Below are 10,936 nucleotides of genomic sequence, written 5' to 3'. Positions count from 1 at the left end.
TTTATAGAGCTTGTTATTGAGGCATGACTTGAATTGATAAATTTGTGATATTGTATTGTGCATAATGTCATGATGTGAAATTGTCATTTGGCATGCCATTCTAGATTTGGAACCCTAAGACATGGTTTGTATGGTTTCAAAATACTTGTGCATGGAAGGTGGTTTGTATGCCTTATTATATATATATGAGTTTTGAACTTGATATATATATTAGAATCTCTTGGGACATTGTTACATGTGACATGGCTAAAGTTCGGCTTTAGTGCGAGAGGTATGAGTTCTCCCTAATTGAGATAGTGCACACTAGGGTGGTCTTCCCAGCGGGTTAATGCCCAGAATAACCGTATTCATTTTGGTTAAGTCCGAGACGTGATGTCCAAGTCTTCCATTACTTGTTTTCACATTAAATTTCAAGTTGACAACCAATGCTTAATTGTAGCTTGAACTTCTTGTTATTGGCGAATTGATGTTGTTAAGTACATTGATATTGATTTGTATTACTAAAGAATCATTCAAGTTAGCTTAAGATGATCCCTTAGCACACCTTGAATATAGACGTTAAGTGGAATGCTCCCTTGTATTTGTCTATATTGATCTTGCAATGATATTGAAACTTTAGGGGATACGCATATGTTTCTCCTACGAGTAACTTGATTACTCACCCTAGTGGTTTGGGTTGTTTTTCAGGTAAAGAGACTATATTCATGGATGCTCATCATCCTTAGAAGCTTTTGAGCTTGTTGAAGCATTTTTGTATATTAACATGCAAGTGTTTAACATGCTTAACTTTTGAAGTTATATTTTGTATACCATGTATGTATGGTACTTTTGAAGATTATGTAATTTCCTTGATGTGTAAAGATGTTAAGTAATCACTTTTGACATTTTAAGCATGTATGTAATGAGGCCAAGGGCCAAGCATGTCTACTTTTGTACTTAGACACTTTTGGTAACAAAGTTTTGCTTCAAATGTCTTTTAATAAAATTTTGAGGTTTGAGAAATCAAAGTCTTATAAATGAAGTGTATGAGGCCACGGGCCATTGTTTTATATTCATTTACATATATCAATCTTGTTGACATGTTTACATTCTCAAAATTCATGAAAAATCAGTTTTACACATCCATTTTGAATTAAAGTATCATGGGATTCAAAGTTGAGGTAGTACCTTAACACCTTAGGCTTATAGCAGGTTCAGCAGTAGGTTTTTAAGGTGTTTCGGTCGACCGAAAATCTATTTTGGCCGACCGATGTCAAATGGTTTTTTGTTTGCACAGTAACATCATATTCCAGTAGCCAAAAACACTGTTCAAGGGTCATTTCGGTCGACCGAACCTTTATTTCGATCTACCGAAGCATTTGGAACCTTTTCTTCATGATTTCAGGTCTCAGCATCTTCATTTCGGTCGTCCGAAACTTCATTTCGGTCGACCAAAATAGCTAGAACCCGAGCCTAGCTTCTGTTAAGTTTCAGCATTGATCTTCCAACTTCAAAGGGTCATAACTTCCTCGTTTCTAATCCAAGGGGTGATTCTTGAACCTAAAATCAAGGATTTTGAGTTAGATTTCCAATGGTACCAATCCCATTCTCAAATTCCAAACACAGTGGGAGTTATGTGTGTTTTAGTGAAGTAGTGTCAGTTTTCACTTCAACCGAGACGGGGCATTTTGTGGGATTCTTAGCCAAAGTCTATGGAACCTCTTGGAATGTTTCAAAATGATTAGAGTAGGTTGTATTAACCTTGTTTGAATTGTTTAGAGTCAAGTTTCTCCTTTTAATAGTGAATTGACCTTTTTGCCCCTTGGATAGCAAATTTTGTCCTTTTTGACCTTTGTTTTCGTTTTTGTCCTCTTTAAGTTTTGTGACCTCATGGAGGGTCACATTTGTGTCTTAGGAGTGACTCGTATCTCTAGAGACCTTGGTTTACCTTTAGCTTCCACATTTCAGATCCGTTATCGGATCACTTTCGGTTCATCACTGACGCACCGGGTTGAAAAACTTGGGCCGTCACAATATAGGCACCAATAAAACCTTAAGCCCAATTCTAATCAGCGATGGAAACCTAATTAAATCCCAGTCTCGTCGGTGTGAGACATAAAAGACTAGAACCATATTTTAACATTACAATCAGAAATACTATGTTAATCCAATTAATTACATTTAAACAGACTAATAAAACATTTAAACAATTAAAATTAATAATTCAATTACAGGAAATAAAAATACAATTAAACAAACAAAAATTCAATTAAAAGAAATAAAACAAGGAATCAATTAATTAAAATAAACATCCAAAATCAAATAACAATTAATTCATTTAAACACATACATGAAACCACATAGACACATAGACACAAAATCAATTTAAAATGCACATAAATAAACTTTAAATTTCAATTTTATCCTTTTGGAAATTAGGGGTATTACATTCTTCCCCCCTAACAAAAGGAATTCCGTCCTCAGAATTCACGAAACCCTAAATTATTTTCATTAAAATTCATTTCCATTCCATTGTGGACTCAGCTCTATCAGTACGAATATATTGATTCATAACTTGGCAACTAAACCATGCCTCCTTAAGTATAGTTATCTATACTTCGGCAAATCAACCATGCCCCCCTTATGTATATTTAGTTATACCTTAGCAAATCAACCATGCCAGCAATTCAACCATGTCTGTGGCAAATCAACCATGCCGCCTTAAGTATATTTAGTTATACCTGACAAATCAACCATGCGGACAATTCAACCATGTCTTTAGCAAATCAACTATGCCACCTTAAGTACATTTAGCTATACTTTGGCAAATCAACTATGCCGACAATTCAACCATGTCTTTGGCAAATCAACCATGCCACCTTAAGTACATTTAGTTATACTTTGGCAAATCAACCATGCCTTAATTCAACCATATACCGATTTTAAACTTAACGATGAACTAAATCACACATAGTCCTAGCATGCATATCATACGCACAACATTAATTTAAAACTCACCAATCCAGATATACTAATTAAACATGTCCTTACATCAACCGGTTCACCTAACCAGACATTCGATGTCTTGATGTACCTTATAATGATCCGAGTGCATTGAGAAAAAGTGACAAAAATTTACAACGCACTCACTCCGACAACATTAATAGAAACTAATCCTCCAGTACCTTAAGCTCTATCTGAGTAAAGTAACACCTCCACTAAGATCAACCCCAATATTTGAAGTTGACTTCCTTAATTTCCGTGATAACAGCCAGTGTCATTATTATACAAGCTAAAACTTCAACTGCGAACTCAACAACGAATCGAAAGATATGAATATTCTATCGGTTATTGAGAGCGTCCACTTCCTTATTCCATTCCACCAGACAGAACTTAATGCAAAGTGTTAATCACCACTTCGATGTATCTAAGTCGTCTCGTAATCCACCCTATTCATATGAACTGATGTCCTACCAGTTCAAAATAAACCAAAAATTGAGCTGATTTTATTAGGAATCAACCAGTACCCGATCCAGAATCCTGACCCTTTTGTAAAGTCAGCAATCCCTCAACTAAATCCGTGAAAATGCTCTATCATTTCTACTTCATTATAGAAAATGACTGTAAAGATCTAATGATCTCTGCTGGTCCATCTTGATTATCTAATTACTATTAGACTGGGAGATAAAATCACTTTGTCCTTCCTCCTGCCTTGTCCTCCAAACATCTACTTCATACCGTGAAGCATCATGTTTCCACCAGGATACATAACGTACAAAGAGTTGTGACCCTCAATCTTTACATTCCTTCTTCCAATTTGTCTACCAAAAGTACCATTAGTCTGGTACAACCAGCTTTCATCTACACCCATTATTTAATTTGGAGCATCGTCAAAAGCTAACTCTTGCAACTTAAGTCCATGCACCACTGATCCGTGATAGATTTACCAATATAGAAAGTCAATCGGTAATTCCATTCATCGAAAGTCAACTAGCTATGACTTTTGCACACACACCGTGTACTTCTTCCTTATATAGGTGATTGGTCTCACCGTCCTGTCCTTGACACACCCTACTTTTTTAATATAAGTAAGTGCCAATTTGACTCCTTGTCTCACTTCAAATGAATATGGAACTTTTCCATCTGCCATAAAGTCATTCATTCCCTAAAAACTGCTAATTGTCGCGAAATATGACTTAAAAAAAAAAAAATTCCATATTATTTATGCAAATGAAGAGACTTTGATTCCTCTTTGATATGCAACCATGACAACTCCTTCTAATGACACACCCTCCGAAATAAAATTCTTGATTAAAAATAGACTGATGAAGATTTAATCAGTCCACTCTCCTCAATAGGTGTCATTCCAATAAGTACCCAAACGAGTACTAAATCATCCTTCCGTCTTGGGAACAACCTTCTAAAATTCCTAAGAAGATGTTCAGCAAAGTCAGCACCTCCGACCCCTATGATAAACCATCGTAGTGTTTCAGTGGTCTTTATTTACCACAATCTCACGAATACTAAAGTATCAACAACCACCACTATTTAGGCGTTGTAAAAAGATACTAATCCAGACCAAGCGTAAAGTACGTCAAACTAATTGTAATAGATTATTTGACTCGTATTGATAGATTAACTATCCCATCCCAAGTAGTATACCATAGTGATACATGTCCAAGTCCAATAGATTGACTAGAATTATGCATATCTACCAAATCCTATGACCACATGCTTACAATCCTAGCGTAGATAATGCTATTTCTCCATGTTATTAAAATAATAGTTGGTTGATCACATACTTATGTCCCCAACCAAACCATATTCTCAATCCAAACTACTTAATAAAAAATGAAACACGTATGATACACACATTAAAACAAAACATAATTCCATTTAAGACATTGTCCATTCCAGAAGAAAAACCTCCTTTGAACTCAACTTGCAAGAGTAATTCATAAAAAGTTCCTTTTACAGTTTCGTAGGTAATCATTCAACCGCGAAACATATCTTTTTACAAAGCTCAAAAAGTAACATTCATTTGCCTAAGCAAATACCAAAGGGCTTAACCCTCATCCTCCTTATTCGCGGAATACAGACCGTCTAACATGGCTTTATAAAGCAACTTAGAACGTCACAACCTAATCCCCACACTCTCTGGCACATAATATAAAATCATTTCTTCATTCTGATAAGAACTCCATCAGATCCCTAAACTCCAAAAGAGTACTTCATACATAGCTCTCTTAGAGATGATACGAAAATTTAACTGTACGTAGATTAATCCATACCAACTCTACTAGTATCATTCACTATATTACTAGCAAATAAGATCACCCTCGTGTGATCCCTCAAGATTTAGTATCCTCTTTCTTGGATACGCTGAAATCTCCTCCCTTAGTATCCTCTTCGGACTCCTATTCTTCGCTTGTCTCCTTCTTGAGAACAACTGAAATTGTGTTGGCCCCGAAATGCGGTGACCTAACACCTACACCTTAATCCTTCCTTGGCTTATACTTTCTAAGTAATGCCAACCTCGGAACTAAACCTTCGATCCCAAGTTCTACTTCTGACAAAGAACTCGATAACGTACTCCTTTACTCCTTTGGGTCTTTATCGCTTTCGCCTCGGACCCCATCCTCCTCCTAGTGTCAACCATTCCATAACTATGGAATGTAATTGACATCCGCTCCAGCTAATGAACCGTAAATAGAGTACAACAAACCCTAATATGGCTCTAAGTTTTAAGAGACGCAACGCGGAAGTTCTATAACGAAAGACACTCCTAAGAACACTTGAACCTGGAGTGCTCTGATACCAATTGTGATACCCTCAGATTTCCGAATGCGGGTTAGCTAGGCCCACGCCTGATTACCCGAGGATATCAAACCAATTAGTAATAAACGAACACAGAATACAATTAGAATAAACTGGAATAAATAAAATTGCTGAAAAGAAACTAAAATGAAACTCCAGAAACTGAATCCTCAAAATAAATTTTATAAATAAGAAACTCTTCTGATACATTCAACTTCTCCATTTCTAATACAACTCAGGAATCCATCTGGTGGACCCCTAATAAAACTCCAACTTGGAAAAACAATAACTGAAGAAAATCCAATGCTAAACCATGAAGAAAACTCCTACATCATCGGAAGAATGAGTAGCCATCTCTGCTCAGTACGATCAAGCTCTAAGACCTGGAACCGTCTGTTACCTGAAAAATAATAGTGGGTTAGGCTCACGAACAAGTTCTATCCTAATTACAATCCAAACAGAGACCCGATACGCAAATACATCCTAGATGCCTCAACCATATCTATATAATCCATATATATATATATATATTCACACTACAGGACTCTCACTGGACTATGATGAGGGTCTCAACCTGAATAGAAGATAACATGCAAAACGCACCTGAGTGGGCATGACTACCTAAGCCTAACAGGGTATACCTCAACCAACACAGCCAGCTATGCATCCTACTGCATATACATTCCCTAACCAACGATTCTGAGACTCAAGCTCATATCGCGGTACCATAAATTGTATATATATAAATTTCATCCAAATACAATGTTGTGTCAGTCAACTGTTCGTCGTCCAGACACGACATATAATTATGATTTAAATGTTTTAATTAAATTCCTATCCTTCCTAATACAGAAATATAAACAACCATCCAGTATGTCGTTCAACTGTTTTAGTTGACAGGACATGAAATCATGTAGGATTTAACTGTTTTAGTTAATCTATTCTGTATGCATGAATGGGTAGGAATTAGCGTTTTGATCTAATTCGTCCCTCCATATGCCACCGTCCCATACCGGTGCATATAATGCATATGATCCGTAAATGATGCAACACTTTAAATAGTACATCAAATAAAATCCACATAATCCATATAGTTGATAAAAACAAAATTTAAACAGTTCATCAACTAAAAATCCATAATAATATCCATGTAATTGACGAGACAAAGTTTAGTCGTTCATTAATTTAAATTCCAGAATCCATCCATGTAATTGACGAGACAAAATTTTATAGTTCATCAATTCACAATCTAGTATACATCCATGTAATTGACAGAAATATAATTTACCAATTCTTCAATTAAAACCAGACCAACATCCATGTAATTGACAGCAAATATGTAATTAATTCTTCAATTAAATTCAAGAGAAACATAACAAAATCTAATATGTATAAGACCCTATTATGCATCCAAAACAACTTTAAAAATCCTACTCCAGTTATTTAGGTTGCTAAACTAAATGTAAGCAACTAAATACTTTACAACCGTCAACTGTGTGCGACATTGCTTAAAACTTCCACACGGTGAAAACCCTTAACATATAAAGATAAATTATGCCCTGTGAGTTCAATTATAGCATAATATCATGTTTAGAGTCCATACTACAATCCTTTAAATTTTTAAAACAAGATTAAACAATTCAGTCCTTCCTATCCATTAGCAGCGTGCAAAGTTGCTTATTTTTATACTATTTATTCGATTTGCTCTACAGATCAAATTATTCAATTAGGGAGTTTAAAATCCATTGAAATTACTTTTAGAATCTTCAGTCCAGTCCTTGAAACAATTCAGAATCCCAAACACGCCCAAAACAGTGTCCAAACAGTTCCGGAACGCAACCAAATAAGTCCAAACCAAGGGAGCCTGCTCTCTAATCAACATAGCAGGCTCTATACACCTTAGACCCAGCTCCCTAGCCCTTGGAGCCGAATCTATGAAGGGGGGAGCCGACTCCCAACCTCCTGGAGCCGGCTCTCTCCTCCTTTGAGAGCTCTGGTCCATTTCTCCTCCGTTTCCGACCATCTGCTTCGTCTCCGGTCGCTTCCAACCTTATTGTGCTTCATCTAAACTGATTTTAACAGTCTATTATATATCTAGTATCATCCTAGTCCTTTGTTTATAACAGTGAGACTTAATACAATAATTAAAACAGTACAAATTTGCATGCTTTAAAACAAACGACGAACACCAAAGTCAGAAAAATTATTTCAGACAAGATAAACACATACAGATGATCAAGTTGACATATTATAAACATGCAAGATTCAATTAATTGTTAATTAAAACCCTAGAGACTATCTAGGAATGCACAGAACACAGGCCTATGGGAGAGAGAAAGAAAAGAACTTGCCTCTGTGGTTTTTGAATCAAAACCTCGTTGCCGTCTTCCTAAGCTTTCCGACGATGTCCGTTTTTTGTCAACTCAACCTCCTACTGCTCAACCTTTCCTCCTCCTAGGTCCGTCCTTTAATCCGCAGCCGCAACCCTAACGGCAAATCCCTCTGTTTTCCTTACAATCTCTCTCTCTATTTTCTATCTATAATACTGTACGTGCACAGGGTTCTAAAAACCTTTTGAAGACATACAACAGTATATATAGGCACCAATAAAACCCTAAGCCCAATTCTAATCAGCGATGGAAACCTAATTAATTCCCAGTCTAGTCGGTGTGAGACATAAAAGCCTAGAACCCTATTTTAACATTACAATCAGAAATACTACGTTAATCCAATTAATTCCATTTAAGCAGACTAATAAAACATTTAAACAATTAAAACTAATAATTCAATTATAAGAAATAAAATACAATTAAAGAAACAAAAATTCAATTAAAAGAAATCAAACAAAGAATCAATTAATTAAAGTAAACATCCAAAATCAAATAACAATTAATTCATTTAAACACATACATGAATCCACATATACACATAGACACAAAATCAATTAAAAATGCACATAAATAAATTTAAATTCCAATTTTATTCTTTTGGAAATTAGGGGTATTACACTCACATCCTATCGTTCTACCAAACACTAATTGCTGACAATCCTCTAGCTTTGTGACTCCCTTTCCAATAGAAACTTAACCTCAGGCTTGTGCTTAATATTTGTAGAAGAGTAATAGGTAAATTAGACAACACTCCTCGAATGCTCCAACCCTTTCAAAGTGTGATCATTTTTACTTCTGTTCTTCAATCATCTGAATTCGATGTAGAAGTAGATCTGCTTTCATCTGATCGATGTAAATGCAACTGTATGATCACGATCAGGATTTGAACACCACAACTCTAAACTTACTATATGTTTATGTGTATGTGTTCTAGAAAGATGACAGAAAAATTAACTCTGATTTTTTGCAAAAATAATCTTCCTAAGGCTTTTAAGAATAATGAATCTGTATAAGAAAAGCTGTGAATAAACCTATGTGTATGACATGGTTTAGATAGAGGTTTACAAAGTCCTATTCCTTCTGAAAATAAAGGAAATTTTGTACATAGGACTTAGAAGGAAAGTTGGATCACAAAGGAATCAAACAGAATAAGGAAACTGAAAACCTTTTACTGTCGGGACTTCTGGAACCGGTTCCCAAATCTAGGTACCGGCTCCCAAAGGACAAAATTGAGTTTTTTGAATCTCAGCTTCTGGAACCAATTCCCAAATCCTGCTACCGGTTCCCACTTGACAAAATCCAATTTGAACTTGGATTTTCTGTTTTTGGAAATTCTAGAAAACATACCATATAGGTATTTGTGTCCTAAGTGAGAAATGATGTCCTAATGTGTTATTCTTTCCTTTTCGATTATCAATAGTACTTTCCTCTTCTGAACATCCTTTCAATTCCTCAGTCGATGTCAATTCTGATATGGTAACTGAAATTACAACTCGACTAGGACGTGTTTTGTTACCGAAATATGCCAATTACAAAAATATATCTCACAACCCATTCATACACAATCACTCTTCCATCTAGATCCGATATGGGACAAATCTCCCCTTATTACATTCTCCCCCACCCAAACTCACAATGCCCTCATTGCAATCGGGCCATCATGCCTACCCCGGGTGGCTCATAGGGATGCCTTCCTAGTCGAGCGCTTTGTGTGGCACCGGATCAAGGACTGGGTCTAGTTCTAATACCAACTGTAACAGGTGGATGCTTGCTCACTTACCTAAAAGTTTAAACTATTTGATGGTATTGCATACCCACCCATTTATACCCAATCACTCTTCTATCCAGATCCGATGTGAGACAAATCACCCCTTGTTATAGCAGTCTCATACACTAGACTAGACCGAAACTCATGCACCCATTTGTCTATATGAATTCATTTTGAGAAGTAAAGGAGGTACCACTAAACTAAAATGCCCTTAGTCACTAGGCTAATCCCTTTTTTCTTTATATAGACAATAAATTAATCAGTACTCTTTTATCCAAAACTTTGGCAAATCTCAAAATTTTGGTTAGAGAATAATCATTTGCTCATTGTGAAATGTAAAAGTTGTACACATAATTTGAATGAAATAGATTTTTCAAATTCAAATTTGTAATTGAAGTTACACAAAATTGGGGCCAGAAAAAAAGATAATGGAATCTAGAAAAGTATTCTATTAGGTAGGGTAATTATGTTAAATTCATTTTGTAGAGCAACTATGCAATGTACCAAATTGGAAAGAAGATCTATAATGAAGTCATCCACTTGACAAAAGTCACTAGCTCTTTATAGAGATTATTTATAAATCTCTAGATCCTTTTGAATTCAATTACCAACAAGAGAACTTATGGCTCTTGGACTAGTTTAACTGTTTTTAAATCAAAGAGCTAAGCTTTTGAGATCAAAACACTTTAAAACTTTGCCATAAAAACATCAACAAGTGAAGTATACTCTTTATTCAATTATCTATGGAAGCCCACATAACATCAGCTCTTATTTTACCTCCCAACAATATTGTTACATATAATTTTAACATTAAAGGCTTACGCTAAAATTTGAAATTCGATAATGACTATCTAATGTTTTCTACTTTCTTGTCTTAGTATCTTATTCACTAGTTGAAGGATGATAAGCAATATAAATCACACACAATTTTTTTTTCCTTGCTAACTGCTACACTAGGACCTCAATCATGTCAAGATCTTCT

Source organism: Cornus florida, unplaced genomic scaffold, assembly GCF_030987335.1.
Source record: "Cornus florida cultivar Cherokee Brave unplaced genomic scaffold, ASM3098733v1 CherokeeBrave_3.0.0_Hap2_Chr11, whole genome shotgun sequence".
Classification (NCBI taxonomy): Eukaryota; Viridiplantae; Streptophyta; class Magnoliopsida; order Cornales; family Cornaceae; genus Cornus; species Cornus florida.
Note: the sequence above shows the minus strand (reverse complement) of the source record.